This window comes from Pelophylax lessonae, assembly GCF_965119305.1.
Source record: "Pelophylax lessonae genome assembly, chromosome: 12".
NCBI classification, from domain to species: Eukaryota; Metazoa; Chordata; class Amphibia; order Anura; family Ranidae; genus Pelophylax; species Pelophylax lessonae.
Window position 1 is genome coordinate 35830099 of NC_138779.1, and position 18886 is coordinate 35848984.

The following is an 18886-nucleotide window of genomic DNA, read 5'->3' on the forward strand; positions in this document are numbered from 1 at the left end:
TACAGTAATCAGAGCTTAAAAGATGCACTGTTACTGTAATAATGACGCTGGCAGGGAAAGGGTTAACCCTATGGGTGATCAATGGGTTCAATGTGAGCCTAGGGGAGTGATTCTAACTGTGGGGGTGTGTGGCTTGTGAAATGACCATAGAGACATGTGATCCTATATAGAAGGATCACATGAGCTCTGTGATCATTTCAGGGAGAAGAACGGTTGGCTGTGTTTACAACAGCCGACCGCCCTTCTCTCTCAGTGGGGAATGGTCATGGGTGTCAGGCGGCAATCGGAGCTGCCTGACCCATGCATCGGCTTCCCCGCTGCCGCTGCCGGTCTACGTCGCTTTGCGCAGGAGAGCCACCTTCCGCAGTAAAACTGCGTCGGGTGGTCAGGAATAGGGATGATCGAACGGTTCGGGTCGACCATCGGTTCGACCCGAACATTGACTGACATTGACATAGAGTAAAAATACTATGTTTGATTGATTATATTAAAGATATTTTTATTGTTGAAAAGTACAATGTTCATATAATTAATAAATGCATTATGTATCCTTAGATAATCAAAATTGATACATTTTCTAAATTATATACATCAAATGCTGGACCCTGAGGAAGCGCCCATTGCGAAACGCGTAGCTCCAGCAACCTTTCGTATTTGATAATTTTGTACAAATCTGTCTACCCTGTTGATTTTTGTAGATGTATTGATGTGTATCTTTTTTACATTATATGTTTAAATAAAATTTATATCATTTTTTACAATTTCTGTGTGTGATACCTACAGGTATATGCATATATAGTTATTTTCTAGAGGCACACTCAAATCCCCCTTTGAAGGGCACAGCTCTGCTGACTTTGGTGGGCTTATCTGTGCCTTTTTCATTTTTTGCACACTTTCTACATATGGGGGAAGGTGCCACTATATCCTTTGTATCAATAGGCCCATAACTCCCCTTCCACAATCTTTTCTGTTCTCGTGGTCAGGAATAGGGATGATCGAACGGTTCGGGTCGACCATCGGTTCGACCCGAACATTGACTGTTCGAAATTCGGCCGAATTCCGAACTTTTTGCTGAAAAAGTTCAGAATTCGACAACCAGAACCGACCAAAATGCAATGGGACAGAAACTGGGCTTTAAAAGCCAGTGATTGGATCAGAACCATCAGTAAAAGCCAATTGAGGGGGCAGGAGAATGCTAGGAATGTGATTGGAGTGACTAGGGGGTCCAGAGGCCAATCATTAGTGAATACGCCCCGCAGTATATAAGATAGCCCCGCCAAATCTCTACCATTTTAATACAGGGCTGTGGAAGAGAGTGGAAGCAGTTCTGTTACTTCAGCTTCAAAAGTGTCATTTAGCAATTATTAGTGTGAGGAAAGGGATAGCTAGTGTAGTTAGGGTGCTATTTTCCACTTTAGTTAGCTTCAAAAATCTAGTTGAAGTTAGCTTCAAAAAAATAGTTTCTGTAGGGAAAGTGTTAAGTGCCAGGGTGACCGTAGTGTAGTGTAGGGTGAACTGACTCTGACTGCTATGGCAGGGTCATCAAACCCTTCCATTTCAGGGTGACCGCTATAGAGAAAAGATCGTTTCTCTTAGGTGACTTATAGAACAGCGATATGGCTTCTCGCCTGTCAGCCTGCTTTTTACTATAGGCGTTTATAGGGCTTTTTTGAGGACAGGCATGACATCTGAACTTCTGTATAGGGGTATATACACACACACATGTATGTATATATACACCTACACATATATAGGTGTGAAAATAGCAGAACACTATTCTTGCGCTAATGAAATAATTAACAGGCATATGGCTCCGCTCCTATCACACCTATATATGTGTATGTGTATAATAAGTGTGTGTGTATATATACCCCTATACAGAAGTTCAGATGTTTTGCCTGCCTCCAAAGACCCCAAAAAAATGCCCAAACAAAAGCCTGCAATAACACACCTGGGCATTTTTTTTTTGGCGCAGGTGTTTTTTTGGGCATTTTTTTGGGGTCTTTGGAGGCAGGCAAAACATCTGAACTTCTGTATAGGGGTATATATACACACACATGTATGTTTATATACACATACACATATATAGGTGTGAAAATAGCAGAACACTATGCTTGCGCTAATGAAATAATTAACAGGCATATGGCTCCACTCCTATCACACCTATATATGTGTATAAATACATATAAGTGTGTGTATATATATATACCCCTATACAGAAGTTCAGATGTTTTGCCTGCCTCCAAAGACCCACAAAAAATGCCCAAAAAAAACGCCTGCACCAAAAAAAAAACGCCCAGGTGTGTTATTGCAGGCGTTTCTTTGGGGCATTTTTTGTGGGTCTTTGGAGGCAGGCAAAACATCTGAACTTCTGTATAGGGGTATATATATATATACACACACACTTATATGTATTTATACACATACACATATAGGTGTGAAAGGAGAGAAGCCATATGGGTGTTAATTATTTCATTAGCGCAAGTATAGTGTTCTGCTACTTTTACACCTATATATGTGTATGTGTATATATACATATAAGTGTGTGTGTATATATACCCCTACACAGAAGTTCTTATGTTATGCCTGCCTCCATTAACCCCCCGAAAATGCCCAAAAAAATGCTTGCTACAAAACCGGCAAGGTGTGAAAATAGCGGAGCCATATCCCTGTTCTATAAGTGACCTAAGAGAAACAATCTTTTTTTTTCTGGTTCTGGACATGCTACAGAGCAATTTTTTTTCAATAATTTTTTCAATAATTGGCTCTCTATCAAAAATGAAAATTTTTAAGAACTTTTTTTGTGTGATTAATAGTCTCTGGGTCATGACCCAGAACCCTAGGCACTTTTTAGGGGCATTTATTGGGTTTTAGGGCTTCAAAATGGGGTTTTTTGATTACCGAAGTTCGGGTCCCATTGATTTCAATGGGGTTCTGAAATCCGGGCCAAACTTTCTGGAAGTTCTGGTGTTCTGGTCGAACTGAACTTTTGAAAAGTTCGATCATCCCTAGTCAGGAAGTGGTTAATAGTTTATGAGGAGATAAAATATAGAAGAGATGAAATTAATAAGCGTTGTACAGAATGGTAGAAATGGGTCCTCGATGGCCGCTACATTTCCCCACTATTTGGGTTGTGGTTCCTTAACAGCTTGCCTACTGGGCACTTTTACCCCCTTCCTGCCAAGGCCAGTTTTCAGCAACACTGTACCCTTATGAATTTTTTCTATAATTTTTTTCATACAAATAGAGTTTTCCTTTGGTGGTATTCGATCACCGCTGGGTTTTTTTTTATTTTTTGCTAAACAAAGAAAACGACCAAAAACTTGGAAAAAAAATCATAGCAGGCTATAAAATTTTGCAAACAGGTAATTTTTCTCCTTCACTGATGTGTGCTGATGAGGCTGCACTACAATAAAGTGCTCAAAACAAAAAAATTGCTGTTCTATTCGAACAGCAAAAAATACTGTGCAGTGCAACAAAAGTTGCTGTGCTTTGCAAAGGTTCAATAATTAAAAGGGTTAAAGAAATGAACAAATCAATCAACAGAAAACATATGTGTCCATATGACTCCTTAGCATGAACACTAAAATAACATGTCAAAATCAGCTTAATCGCATCAATTGAAAAAGATAAATCAAAGGTGCAAGGTGCTAGTCCATTAAATAACAATATTTTTCAAATTTTTTTATTTGAAATTCCCCCCCAAAAAAAGTAAAAAATCAAATTTTTTTAACATTTTAGGCCAATTTGTTTTCTGCTACATATTTTTGGTAAAAAAAAAATCGCAATAAGTGTATGTTGATTGGTTTGCGCAAAAGTTATCGCAGCTACTAACTACGGGAAATGTATGTCATTTTTGTTGTTTTCTTTTTAACTAGTAATGGCGGCGATCTGCGATTTTTTTTGAGGGACTGCGACATTGCGGCAGACATATTGGACCCTTGACTGACATTTTTGACATATTTTTTGGGGTACCAGTGACATTACTACAGTAATCAGTGCAATATATATGCACTGTTACTGTAAAAATGACACTGGCAGGGAAGGGGTTAATTTTTATTGGTGATCAAGGGTTTAATGTATGCCTGGTGCTTACTAACGTGTGTGGGGGGAGGTGACTGAGTGACACAGGGACAGATCACAGGTTCAGCTATGCTGAATCCTACAATCTGACCCTGCCTGTCACTTAGGAGATCCGCCCGCTTTGTTTACACAAGCGGGCGGATCTCCACACTCGATCCCCGACGATGGGTAGGCATTGAATCGGTTTAGGAGGCGCAGGAGAAGTTGTGTCCTGTAGCTGGATCTCGCCGGTGGTGTCTCCGCCCCCTAGACGCGTATCGTCAGGTGCTGATGAGCATGTGACTTCCTCAGTAGGGGTTCCTACAACAGAGAGGATAGAGCTACCCTAATTATCTGTGCAGCAACCAGGGAGCACTCAGGACCTAATGAGAGGATCGAGTCTACCCATTTGTCTGGGGATACCATCAAGCTGTTTTTGACCTAGTGGTGAAACACTGGTCAAATTATAAGGTGAGAAGCCATCCATCACTGGTGGTGGGATCGTGAGCACCTGAATGATCCATTGCGGCAGCTGCACTTACTTTGGCACTTTAGAGACTGTTTATTCACTTGAAACCACTTTAATGGACTAGCACCTTGCACCTTTGATTTATCTTTTTCAATTGATACGATTAAGCTGATTTTGACATGTTATTTTAGTGTTCATGCTAAGGAGTCATATGGACACATATGTTTTCTGTTGATTGATTTGTTAATTTCTTTAACCCTTTTAATTATTGCACCTTTGCACAGCACAGCACAGCAACTTTTGTTATTTGCACTGCACAGTATTTTTTGATGTTCGAATAGAACAGCAATTTTTTGTTTTGAGCACTTTATTGTAGCGCTAAATCACTTTATATATTTATTGATTTTATGTGTAGTGATTCACCGCTTTGATATTGCAGCCACAATATTTTTTGATACTTAAATACTGATATCCATTACACCTTTTTAGATGAGGCTGCACTGATAGGCATGGATAGGCTGCATTGAGGGGCACTGATGAGGTGGCAGTAATGGGCACTGATGAGGCAGCACTGGTGGGCACTGATGAGAAGGCACTAATATAGCTGCACTGATGGGCACTGATAGATGGCATTGATAGGCAGCACTGATAGACATCACTGATGGGCACTGGTAGGAGGCACTGATGGGCACTGGTAGGTAGCATTGATAGGTGGAAGTAATGAGGAGGCACTGATGGACACTGATTGGCAGCACTGATAGGCACTGATTGGCAGCATTGGTGGGCAGAGTTCCTGTTATAAATCACGGGGCCCCATACATCCTACCTGACAGACCCCCCCCCCCTCCTGACTAGGGATGATCGAACGGTTCGGGTCCACCATCGGTTCGGCCCGAACATTGGGTGTTCGAGGTTCGAGGTTCGGCCGAATTTAGAACTTTTTGCCCAAAAAGTTCGGAATTCGGCAACCAGAACCGACCAAAATGCAATGCTTCAGGAAATGGGCTTTAAAAGCCCGTGATTGGACCAGAACCATTAGCAAAAGCCAATTGAGGGGGCAGGAGAATGCTAGGAATGTGATTGGAGTTACTAGGGGGTCCCTAGACCAATCATTAGTATATAAGATAGCCCCCGCCATATTCCTAGCATTGTTATACTGGACATGGAAGAGAGTGGAAGCAGTTCTGTTAATTTTACTTTAAAAGTGTCATTTAGCATTTATTAGTGTGAGGAAAGGGATATCTAGTGTAGTTAGAGTGCTCCTTTACACTTAAGTTAGCTTCAAAAATTTAGTTTCTCTAGGGAAAGTGTTAAGTGTAAGGGGACCGTAGTGTAGTGTAGGGTTAACTGACAGTGACTGCTATGGAAGGGTGACAAAACCCTTCCATAGCAGGGTGACCGCTATAGAGAAATGATCATTTCTCTGAGTTGCTTCGGGACAGGAATATGGCTTCTCACCAGCAAGCATTTTTCATGCTGCAGGGGTTGCCACTGCCAGTGCTTTTTTGAGGACATGTTTGATGTCAGACATCAAAATCAAAAAATCTCTTTTTTTTTTTTCAATAATTGGCTTTTTTTATCAAAAATAACAATTTTTAAGAACTTTTTTTGTGTGATTAATAGTTAATGGGGCATGACCCAGAACCCTAGGGACTTTTTAGGGGCATTTATTGGGTTTTAGGGCTTAAAAAGTTTTTTGATTACCGAAGTTCGGGTCCCATTGATTTCAATGGGGTTCTGAAATCCGGGCCGAACTTTCGGGAAGTTCGGATGTTCTGGCCGAACCGAACTTTTCAAAAGTTCGATCATCCCTACTCCTGACCAAAAGTGACAGAGGACACAGATTTATCAGTCCCTTTCTCTGCAGCCTCAACAGATTAATAAACAGGAAACGCTCTGAGGCTTCCTGCTCATTCACAATCTGAAGCATAAAAGGACACAGGAGGGATTGGTTACAGATCACTCACTGTGTTCATTCAGGAGAGAAAGGGGCCAGTAAATTACATATTTACTGGCCCCTTCCCTCACTCTATCCTGCAATATCGCAGTAGCTGCCGGCGGGAGGGGAGAGGAGGGAAGCCAGAAGTGCTGCGGGAGAAAGGAACAAACGGGGGGACCGGACAGCAGATGGAAGGGGGACATGTGCTAGGACCAATCCCCATGCAGTGCAGCTGGAGGGAGAAAGAGGAAGAGAAGCCGGAAGTGACGTCACCACGGCTTTTTCCAACGCGTTGCGTCACAAACCACGTGACTTTCTCACCCCCTTGACCCCTTGAGAAAGTCACGTGGTTTTTGACGCAGCGCGTCGTTAGAAGCCGTGGTGTAGTCACTTCCGGTCTACGGCCGAGCATCGGAGCATACCGCATTGGTGGCTTTGTGTTTGTTACACGCATCTTCCTGTTCTAAACTGTAAGTTTTCTGCACTTTTTATTAAACATTACCCTGATTTACTGCACCATGAGAGTTTTCTCTTGTATCTCAATGAGCGACTGTCCCAGGAATTGATGATACACACCTACACAGGTTGAACTGGATGGACTATTGTCTTTATTCAACCTCACCTACTATGTAACTATGTAACTATGATATACCGTGGTTAAGGAGGATATCGATAAAAGGGAAAGGATTATCCAGTTTACATTGCTGAGACCCTTATATATACACACCCAGAAGCATTGTATAATGTTTGGAGGATATTAAAAGGTCCTGCATGGTGATTGTCGGCACATAGAAGCATTATATTTATTGGAGAAGATCGAGAGGTCCTATATGGTGAATGGTTGCACCAAAACGCTCATTTGAGTGGTAATGGAGGTGAGCGGCCATTACATCTAATGCTGGATGTTTTAGCTCACATACTATTGCACCTGGCTGTCACCGAAATCATCCTTTTATAGTCACCGGATTTTATATGGACTTTTTGGCACTATATTTATTCACTTTAATGTACTAGCACTTGAATATACCAGCACATGAAAAGATCAGCACTCAAATATTATGTTTATTTCTTATATATATTTTATGGAACTTTGTGATCTATATTTATTATCTTAAATATCTTTTTAGTATCTTTCACTACACTCTGCACTTTGTTTGCACATTGTGCATTTCTTCACCTGCACTTATTCAACATTAGTTGGATCACTGTCACCTCTTCAGCAACTTGTGCTTAGTTGCTTATCATCAGTGTGCACCCACTCAGCAGTCAGCACTTATCACTTTACCTTATTTATGGTTTACTTTTTATTACCTTTTTTTCATTATTAATTTATGTATGATCGTTCACTGATCACTTCATTTTTATCAACTTCACCAAGTATATTTATTGTTCTTTGATTATATTGATATTGATTATATTGCTGCATCATCATCTTTTATGACGTGTTTTTACATATTTATTGATCCTTTATTGGGTGGTCCACCATTCCCAAGAAATTGAGCGCTGATTCTCTCTATTCTTATATTACTGTGGTATGTGGTGACACTACTGAATTAGCTGCTTATTTCTGGTGTTCCATTGCACACATCTCTCTGGCTATTTGCTTCTTATACCTACTGGTAGCGCATAGGTTCATCCCCTTCAATACAAATTGTATGTTTATTAATACACCTGAAGACTAATGATAGTAAAGCCAATATCTCTAGATAAAAATATGTGACCAATACATTTAGGGTAAACATGAATAATAACCATGTAGGTATAAATGGTATAGTAGAACCATAACAATATTATAAGGTATTGGAACAATGTCCTGATGGTAGATATTGGCATAAATACATAGATTGAAGAATTGAAGAAAGCTGCTGAACCCTAATAACCTTCACTTGGAGACCTGTTAGGCATCCAGGAGTTTTCAAACATTCTATTTAAGGAGAAGCGTGGCTGGCAGTGAACCGAGCATTTATGTTTTGTACCAACTTTTATGAAAAAAAGCCGATTTGTACATGTTTTCAGAGCTCCTATCGGCGATCACGGGACTCCCGGCTCTCTTCTCTCCCCGTCTGACATCTCCAGGGGGTGGGGCCAAGAACTTTCACTGACGTCAGTTGGGGAGGCGGAGAGGAAAGGAGGAGAGAGCCAGGAGTCACATGACGGCCGAGCGGCGCTGTGAAAATGGGTATAAATTGGCTCTTTTTAAAAATAAAGCACAGGCACCAGGATACAGTTTGTAATCTAACAGCAGGGATGATGTAAAGTTTACATAGTTTTGTAGCAGCTGGGAGGGAATGAATGGACACAGGGAGCTGTGACTCGACTAAAGTGCCATAATACCAAGTTGCTTGCTTTGGGGGCACTCAACAAGAGGGAGGGGCCAGGAGAGCCGAAGAGGGACCCGGGAAGAGGAGGATCCAGGCTGCCCTGTGCAAAACCAACTGCACAGAGCAGGTAAGTATAACATGTTTAATGTTAAAAAAAAAAAAAAAGACTATACTTTAAGTATTAGCTTCTCTTGAAGTTCCTCTCACTCTTTTGTGCTCTCTTAGGGACAATGGCCACCAGGACAGGTAGCCTCTATTTATAAATCTTCCCAGCAGGGGCACAGAAATAAAAAACAACCTGACAAAGGGATTAACCCATCCCTACCCTATCCAAAATTAAAAGTAAGCCTTTTCATATATTCTAATACTATATAATTGTTATCACTATGCTATAGAAGGACACTGGTAGGTTTTCCTGGCTTTACTAAGAAATCAAAGAGAGAAAGAGTGAGGGTGGCCAAGGTATCTCCAAAATAGAATCCGCAGTTGCTCCAGCCAGCTGCTGTAAAGCAGTTAATAATGGCACTCTCTGGCCAGGATGATTGAGGCCACATACATGACGTCTTACAAGTAAAGCACAATAGTGGAACAAAAATGATGACAGAAACCCAGGATACTCTTTGACTGGGTTTGCATTTCATTTTATGTATTTGTCGATACTGTGCCTTGGGCCAATAGAATTACAGAGACAAAGGATTAGAGTATTCTCTTCCTTATGGAGATGGTTCTGCTTAAGGTGCTACATCTAGCTCCATATTAAAATATAGGTATGGCGCTGAAAGTGATAGCTACAGTCCTTATTGTCTATTAACAATGGGGATTGCACAGGGGGGTAAAAACCCAGCTAGGACTTTCACCACCAAGCCAACAGTGTGGGCAAAAGAGGTGTTTAGTAAAAAACGTGATATTTAATAAAAATATTTTGGATAAAAAAAAAAAACCTGACCATGTTGTAGCAGAGGGAAGTGCTGCCTAACTAAGGCTTGCAAACACCAAGATTCAGATATGCAAATGATCATCTGCTAGTGGGCTAATAGTCTCATAGGTGAGCTGTGATGTTATAAGTATTGAGCACTGAAAATAAAGGTAGATTTTACCAAACCAGTCAAGATGCCAACAGTCCAGCTCTAAAGCTGGCTATTAACACTAGAGGCTGATTAGATGTCTCTGAATGATCCAATTATCTTCAGGCACCTGTGCTAGCTAAGTGTAGTGCTGCCCACAGCCACACGACTCAAAAAACAGACTAGGGGTTTTGTTTCTTGTTTTATGTGTTTTTGAGAACTGTTAACTTTGATGGGAAATAGGAGCATGGGATACCCTGAACTGAAGACATTTTAGAATTTTATACACAAAAACTGAGGACTGCTAAGTCCTTGGCTACTCTGAAACAGGTTGCAAGCTGTATTGCACAGCAGTATGTTGCAATGTTCTGTAGAGCACTTATAGAAAGTAGTACTGGTGAAAAATAGTAGTGGTAGAAGTTAGGAATATAATGTGTGGCTTTCTTGCACTGCACCTGACTGCTCTAGTTCAGTCACTGGGAGTTGGTGTACCATTGGTTGTTTTGCACTCACTTCTGACTGCACCTGGACCTGACTGGTGGAGTATTCCACTCCACAGTCACCTCTCTTGAAAGTATGGCTGAATTAAGTACTCACTCATACTGTATGGGAAGCTTCTCAACCCCAGATCTCTTGCCTCTACTCAGACTCTAGCTCAGGCATCCTCTCTCTTCAGCAGGCCCCCAGCTGAGCCCAGCTGGGACCCTGATGTCTTCCAAAACACTTCTCTGACCCAGCTCTGTGCCAGGAGGTCAGGGCCTTGCTCCACAGCCTGCTATGAAATGGTGTAATCCTGGAGAGTTTCAGCTCCTGGGCTGCTCTGGTGGTTCTGGTGGGGAAGAAAGGAGGAAGCCTGTGATTCTGGGTGGACTATGGCAAGTTAAGTGTCTGTACCCACCAGGATGCCTACCCATTTCCCTGGGTGGAAGGATCACTAATGTCATTGTGGCATACAAAGTGCTTCTCTATCCTTGAATTGGCTAGTGGAAAGTCCCAGTAAGAGATCAGGATTGTGAAAAGACTGGCTTTATCAAGCCCTTGGGACTGTCTGAGTTCAACCACATGTCCTTTAGGCCAAGCAATGCCTCCAGCACTTTTCAACGCTTAATGAAATTATGCTTGGTAGACTTTAATTTTGAGACTGTACTAGTTTACCGGGAAGATATTATAATTTTCTCCAAGACTCAAAAAAGGACTTAGCCCAACCCCAGAGGAGCAAGAACCCACTTCGCAGGGACCCTGAAGAGGGTTGAACATGCTGGTGGTGTAACCGCTATTGACATATATCTAAGTACTGTAGGGGGTCTGGATTCAGGAAATCCTCCAGGCCATCCTTAAACTACTGTCACCCGGGGCAGAGGGACAACCTTGGGTCAAATAACCCAAAATCCCAGCAAATCAGGAAACATGATTGCACCAAGCCCAGTGGTAGCTGCCTTAGTTAATAAGCAAGAAGTCTTTTCCTTTATCCAGATTATATCTCACTTCCATTACATTACCGGATAGCCTGGCAAGAACAGTCTTTCATAAACCCATGCTGGTTACCACTTATGATACTAGTTTCATTAGCAAATTCTTGGATATGGCCCTATATCAATGCCTCCAAAAATTTACAAACTATTGATGTAAGGCTGACTGGACTGTAGTTTCCTGGTATGTATCTTGGCTCATTCTTGAATATTAGCACCACATTAGCTTTCTGCCAGTCTGCTGGTACCATTGTGATCAATAAGCTGTTCTTAAAGATTAAGAATAATGGTCTGGCAATGACCTGGCTAAGTTCTTTAAGGACTCTCAGGTGTGAAAAACGTTTGGGATTCTTTTCACTCCCTTTAGCTACTATGTGTCTCTCGTGGTCTATTCTTGCTGCCCTGATCTTACATTTCTTGTTACATACTTTACTTTTTGTTGGAACACTGGCAATGTCCTTCCTGCCATATATTTTTTAAAGGACAGTTTTTTTCTTTAATGTGACTTTTTACGTTAGAATTGATCACACAGGCTTTTTTTTCTTTAATGTGCCTTTTTACACTACAATTTAGCCATCCAGGTTTAACCTTAGTTATTTTATATTTGTTACCCAATGGAGTACACTGGCTAATGGAATTAATTCAAATGTTCTTAAAGTATTCCCATTTTTCCTCCATGTTTTTTTGTTTTTAGAAATTTCTCCCATTTAACGTCATGGAGTGTGGAGCACAGCTTGGTAAAGGTGGCTCTCTTTAAATTTGATGTACATGTCCTACTCTCATGTCTGCTTTTCCTATGATTTACAGTGAACGTAATTGCCTTGTGATCGCTGTTTCCTAAGGTATCCCTTACTTCCACATCCGCTGTCAGTAGGTCAAGCGGGCCTTGTTTTTAGTTGGGCCATCCACCAACTGAAACATAAAATTGTCCCAAAAGACATTTAGAAGAGTATGCAGTTCCATCTGCCTTGTCAATATCTGGATAATTATATTCCTCTGTGATAGTAACATTGCTCTACCATGCCACCATTTCTAACTGTGAAAGGAGATAGGTCTTCATCCTTCAGGATAAGGGGCTCCCTGGTTACACTGCGTCTTCTCCACCTGTTCAGTATCATGTAGTCCCCGTTTTCCCCTCCTCCTGCTCTCGCTTGTGGTGCCTTTTTACAACCAGTGCCTCAGTACCAACAGTGCCCCAGTACTCAATGATACCTTCAAAGCCTCAGTTTTCATAGTGCCCCCAGATTACACACACTGCCTGAGTATTCCTAGTGCTTTGAGTACACACAATGCCCCAGTCACAATGCCTCTGTACTTGCAGGGCTCCGGGTACTTACAATTCCTCAGGTACTCACAATACTCCAGTTACTCTCAGTGCCCCCAGTTACTCACAATGGCCCAGTTTCACACAGTGCTGCAAATTACTCACAATGGCCCAGTTACACACAGTGCTTCAAGTTACTCACAATTTCCCATTTACACACAGTGCTCCAAGTTACTAGCACTGACTCATGTGCCCCAAATTGCTGTCTCAGGTTACAGTGACCCAAGTTAGTCTCAATACTCCAAGTTACTGGCAATATCCCCACTATATACAGAATACTCTCTATACTTACAATATTCAGAGTACTCACAATGCTCCAAGTTACTCCCCAGTATTATTACCCACAGTACTCAAAGTTACTTGCAATGTTTTAATTGACTCACTATACTCCAAAGTACTCACAGTTCTTTAAGTTACCTGCAAAGCTTCAAGTTACTCACAATACTCCAAGTTACAGCCATCAGTACTCCAGTTCTCCCAGTTACTCCCAATGCCCCACATACTCACAGACCTCAGTCCTTTCAATGCAACCAGGTTCAAACAACCCTTAGTACTCGGAAAGCTTCCAGCAATTCACAATGCTTCCAGTTACTCACAGCACTCGTTATGCACAGTGCTCCCAGCTACTCACAGTGCTCCCAGAATCTCACAGTCCACATTATTCACAATGCCAGTAGAGCCCCCAAAACACTCACAGTCCCAGCTCCAGTGATCCTCTCCCATAGCCACACACAGCCTCCGCTCTAACTCCTCTTGCTCCAATTTACCACTGCTCATCTCCCACTGCTTGCCCTCACACACAGCGCTCCGGCTACCTGGCCTCACACCAAAAGCAAAGCAAACCCACCCATCTATCCATACCTTCATGCTTTATTTTGTTGAGAAATCCTTTTGAAAAAAACTCGCCTAGCAATTCTAGTCATAGCCATCTTGAGTAAGAAGAGTTTTTTGGTGCAAAGCACCAGTTCCCTGCGCTCAGAGAGGTGTAGTTACTAGTCCACCTTATTAGGGTCTTTCTACTGTTTCTGGAGCTGTGGACTCGGCAACCCAGGATAATGCTGCGACCTTGCTGCCCTTTATACGACCATGGAAGTCTGGAAATACTGCAAACAACAAACAAACACAGGGGCGCACGGACCTAGTGCATTATCCTTTGATTGGTTTATTTAAAAGAAGAAAGATAAAAAATACTCACAAACGAGTTCTTGGTCAAAAGCATATCACATAAGGAACGCAGTCCTCAGTCGTGTGATCCGAGGGTAAGTTGTCCCTTGAATTCTTAATGGCTAATGCGTTTCGAGGCTTAGCCTCTTCCTCAGAGCCTAGAGAGGCATATCTAAGCCCTTGCTTAAATACTAAAACAATGACATTTGAAACAAAGACAATTTCCACACTGCCCATTGACGAGGTGGGCGGGCGCTTTTTGTACAGGAGGAGGGTCTGACCTCAATATGTGTCTTTGTTTCAAATGTCATTGTTTTAGTATTTAAGCAAGTGCTTAGATATGCCTCTCTAGGCTCTGAGGAAGAGGCTAAGCCTCGAAACGCGTTAGCCATTACGAATTCAAGGGACAACTTACCCTCGGATCACACGACTGAGGACTGCGTTCCTTATGTGATATGCTTTTGACCAAGAACTCGTTTGTGAGTATTTTTAATCTTTCTTCTTTTAAATAAACCAATCAAAGGATAATGCACTAGGCCCGTGCGCCCCTGTGTTTGTTTGTTGTTTTCCATCTTGAGTAAGAGCAGATGATTCATGTAGCATTTACTTCTTGGATTTCATCTGCTCTTAGCTCAGGCATGCAGGCAGGAGGATGTGCTAAACTGAGAAAGCCCCTCCTTCCCTCCTCCAGATGAAAGACTCCTCCTGTGTCAGATGGGAAACCACATTAGCTCCCCTTCCCACTATATGAAGGGACAGGGCTGGGCAAACACAGAGGACACATCTTCTGAGGAGAGTGGTCACACAGTAAAAGGGAACTCCTGCTTACATGGTGCTGCTGATCTCCTGCAGCCCATTTAAAGCCACTTCCTGTCTACACACACTTTGGCAATGGCTACAAGTAAATAATACCATAAGAGGTGACTTGGATCTCTTGTGTTATTATATACTTATATTTTTAAAATTTTAAAATTCTTTTATAGGTAAAGAGCATGGAAAGCCAAGACTTTTTTTGGATAGAGATGGGTAAAACCCTTATCAAAGTATTTTTACTGTCTGGGTCTAGCTGGAGAGGTTTTTCTTCACTTCCTGATGTAACAAGAAAAGGAAATCTTCCCGAATCTTAAAGAGTTGTCATAGGACCAGGTTTCCCCTTTTGAAGGATTTTCCTTCATCCATTGGCTGTCTCAGGGACAACGGTCACCAGGACGAATAGCCCCCTATTTATAAATATTCCCAGCAGGGGCACAGACAGCAATAAAAACTTCACAAAGGGCCTAACCCTTCCTTACACTATCCAAACTTAAAAACGTTTTTTTTTCATATTTTCATATATTTTATTACTGTATAATTAGTTATTACTAACTCTATCTGTAGTGTGATGATAAAGAAGGACACCGGTCTCCAGTAAGTTTTTTTATTGCTTTACTGAGGTACTGTCTTTTGTTCTGAAATTTTGAACATGTTGAACAATTTACATAACATAGACTAAATAATAATACAAGTTACCTTCACATAGTCTAGAATAAAATAGATAATAATGAATAGTGAGTTGAATTGCAAAGGTTTTTTTATTAAAAAAAAAAGGACTTGGTAATCACAGCTCACAGCTCTGTCAGCTGAATTCCCTGTGACCGGCCTGTGAATTTAATAACAACGTTAAAATGAGTTTACCTAGCTGATCAAAAATAAATATATACTGAAAGATAAGTACTTAGTAATGTTTAAACAAAAGAAGTGAAACTCACCCTGTCAACATCACAAGATTGATTCTGTGCCAAAAATTCTACCACATCCATGGATTTGATGTTAAAAGTTACTTTGAATTCTTCTCTGACAAAAAAATAATGGTCTTTGGAGACGATTTTTGGAATTTCAGCTACTTGCCACTGACTGGAAGAGAAGAGGACTGGGGGTGAGGATGTCTCATTCAACAACCTTTAAGCAGAGGAAGTGTGTAAGTATTAGTGTGCATGGTAGTGTGTGCATGGTAGTGTGTGTATGGTAATGTGTGTATGGTAGTGTGTGTGTGCATGGTGTTGTGTGTTTGTGCACGGTAGTGTGTGTGTGCATGGTAGTGTGTGTGTGTATGTGTGTTTGGTAGTCTGTGTGTGCATGGTAGTGTGTGTGTGTGTGCATGGTAGTGTGTGTGTATGGTAATGTGTGTATGGTAATGTGTGTGCATGGTGTTTTGTGTTTGTGCACTGTAGTGTGTGTGTGCATGGTAGTGTGTGTGTGTGTGTGTGTGTTTGGTAGTCTGTGTGTGCATGGTAGTGTGTGTGTGTGTGTGCATGGTAGTGTGTGTGTGTGTGTATGTTAGTGTGTGTCTGTGCATTGTAATGTGTGCATGGTAGTGTGTGTGTGTGTGTGTGTGTGTGTGTACATGCATGGTACGGTGTATGTGTGCATTGTAGTGTGTGTGTGTGCATGTGTGTGTGTGTGTGGTAGTGTGTGTGTATGTGTGTGTGCATGGTAGTGTGTGTTACATAGTTAGTGATGTTGAAAAAAGACATCAGTCTATCCAGTTCAACCTATGATGTGTGTGTGTGTGTGTGTGTTTGCCGTTAACCGTACATTGTATACCCCTAAATGTTGCAGTCTTTAAGGTGCCCATCTAAAAGTTTTTTGAAACTATCGATGCTCCCTGCTGATACCACTTCTTGTGGAAGAGAATTCCACATCCTTACTGCTCTGACAGTAAAGAAGCCCTTACACAGTTTAAGGTTAAACCATTTTTATTCTAGTTTTAGTGAGTGCCCCCGTGTCTTATTGAATTTCCAATGTGTGTGTGTGTGCATGGTAGTGTGTGTGTGTATTGTAGTGTGTGCATTGTAGAGTGTGTGTGTGTGTGCGCGCATGCATGGGAGTGTGTGTGCATGTGTGTATGGGAGAGCGTGTGTGCGCACGTGCATGGTAGTGTGTGTAAGAGAATGCCTGTGTGTCTTTCTGTATGTGTTGCGCTGCCAAATTAATAATGTGAACCAACTATAAATTCAATAAAACATATAATATAACTACTACCACAACCAAATAATAAATATAAAGTACAACATTCATATAAAGTTAAGTGTAATATAATAATAAATAAGTGATTTGGAAAGTTCATAAAATATAAATAAATGTAAATACTGTGGGTGGTTAAAGAAGTTCATGAAAATTCATAGATGATGAAAGAACATCCAAGTGCAGTGCTGCATGAAACAAACATGCTCTAATTGTGCACCAAGCAACAATCACAGCGATCATGTGCCTCCAACCCTCAATGTTGTGCACACCACCAAATGAGGATATCAAAGGTTCTTACCGGAAGCATAGACCTCTGTAACAGAAGGTCTGACATCTCTTTAGGGAGAAATCCCTTCTGGGATGGATGAATGGATCACCGTTCAAATCCAGTTGTAGTCAGCCAACTAAGGATGGTCAATAATGTCACCACTCCTTGAAATCTACACCCACCCCACCTTCTAGCACAAATCCTCTTCCCTCTAAAAGAGCCATCCTCACATATCTGCCCACCCCCACCTCCTAGCACAAGTCTATTTCCCTCAAAAAGCACCCCCCCCCCCCCCTGCCAGCACATATCTGTCCCCTTCACCTCACATTCTAGCACAAGTCCTCTTTCCTCTCAAAGCAACCCCCCATTACATTTCCATCCTACCTCCTAGCACAAGTCCACTGCCCTCCCAAAGTGCCCACTCCTCACATATTCCCTCTCCCCCACCTTCTATCTAGCACAAGTCCACATCCCAGCTAAATGGCAACATTTACTCCCTGAAGAAGGGGGAGTCTCTGTTATCCCGAAACGCGTTGTATTTAACATGTTCTGCTACCAATAAAACAATGATCTTTTGATCTAAGTGGGATTATTATTGCTGATTTTGGGCACTCCTTTAACCGACTACCACTAGAAACTTTGGAAACGACCACTAGGCTGTACCTTAAGGTAGCAGCCCAGACCCCTTAACAAAGGTCCACTGCCTTTTTTCATCCAGTCGGGCCAGATTAATTGGGAGTTAATTTCCCCAAGTTGCCCTCTCTCACCTACCAGCCACTCACAGACCCTCTATCGAGCAGGCCAGTCCAGCGCAGCCATCCACTTTTCAAAAACACACCCCAGCTAAGGAACCCCCAGAATATATCCGCACAGGTTCTCCCCTCCCAAAATACCCCCACTCTGGGGTTGGTTTAACTGTGCCCTTTAAGCCACTCCCACTGTGAAGTTCAGCCATTCCAACTATTTGCCGCCCTCAAATGTCCCTCATTCTTAGGTTTGAAAGTTGGGAGGTATGCATGCAGCTAACTCCTGATCTCTGCACTCTGTACATAGCACACTTCTGAACCCTGCACTTTATACATAGCACACTCCTGCACTCTATAAGTAGCGCACTCCGGAGACCTTCACTCTTTACATAGTGCACTTCTGAACTCTGCACACTCCGTGTAGCACACTCTTGATCTCTGTACTCTGTATATAGTACACTCCTGAACCTTGAACTCTGCATGCAGCACATTCCTGAACTCTGAGAACACACCTCTTCAGTACAAGTGCCTCACTTGCTGATACAACTACTCCACCAGCCGCACTCCTACAGAGCCATGCCACACTGTATCACCTTGGACCTGCCCCCTTTAACTGGCCCCCCTTTCCTTTTTACAACATGTAAGCAGGTTGAAAAATAGCCAGTCAGGTGCTGTCCCAGACGAGAGGGTAGGAATTAATGCCTTTCCTGCTTTTGTTGGGTTCTTTCTGGGCCCAGCCTACTAATCCTATGATATAAATAAGGCAACGTGGTCCGGAACTGGGGATGGGTCGGTGCGGTTCGGGATTTGGTTCTCTCTAACAGTATGTTCCTGAAAAAACCCTAGTAGAGAGCTAAGACCGATGCCTGTAAGGGAGTGAGACAAAGAATGACACCTTCGAGGAGCAGAAGAATGTTGCCTACTACTACCTGGATGTAATGTCATTGGAACTCAGGGTTTGTCCTGAAGACCCCAGCCACTGGATGAATGCCTCTGATGGACTCTGTGTTACAGCCTGAATCTAGAGTTGGGGAATTAGGGAAGAATTATGCCT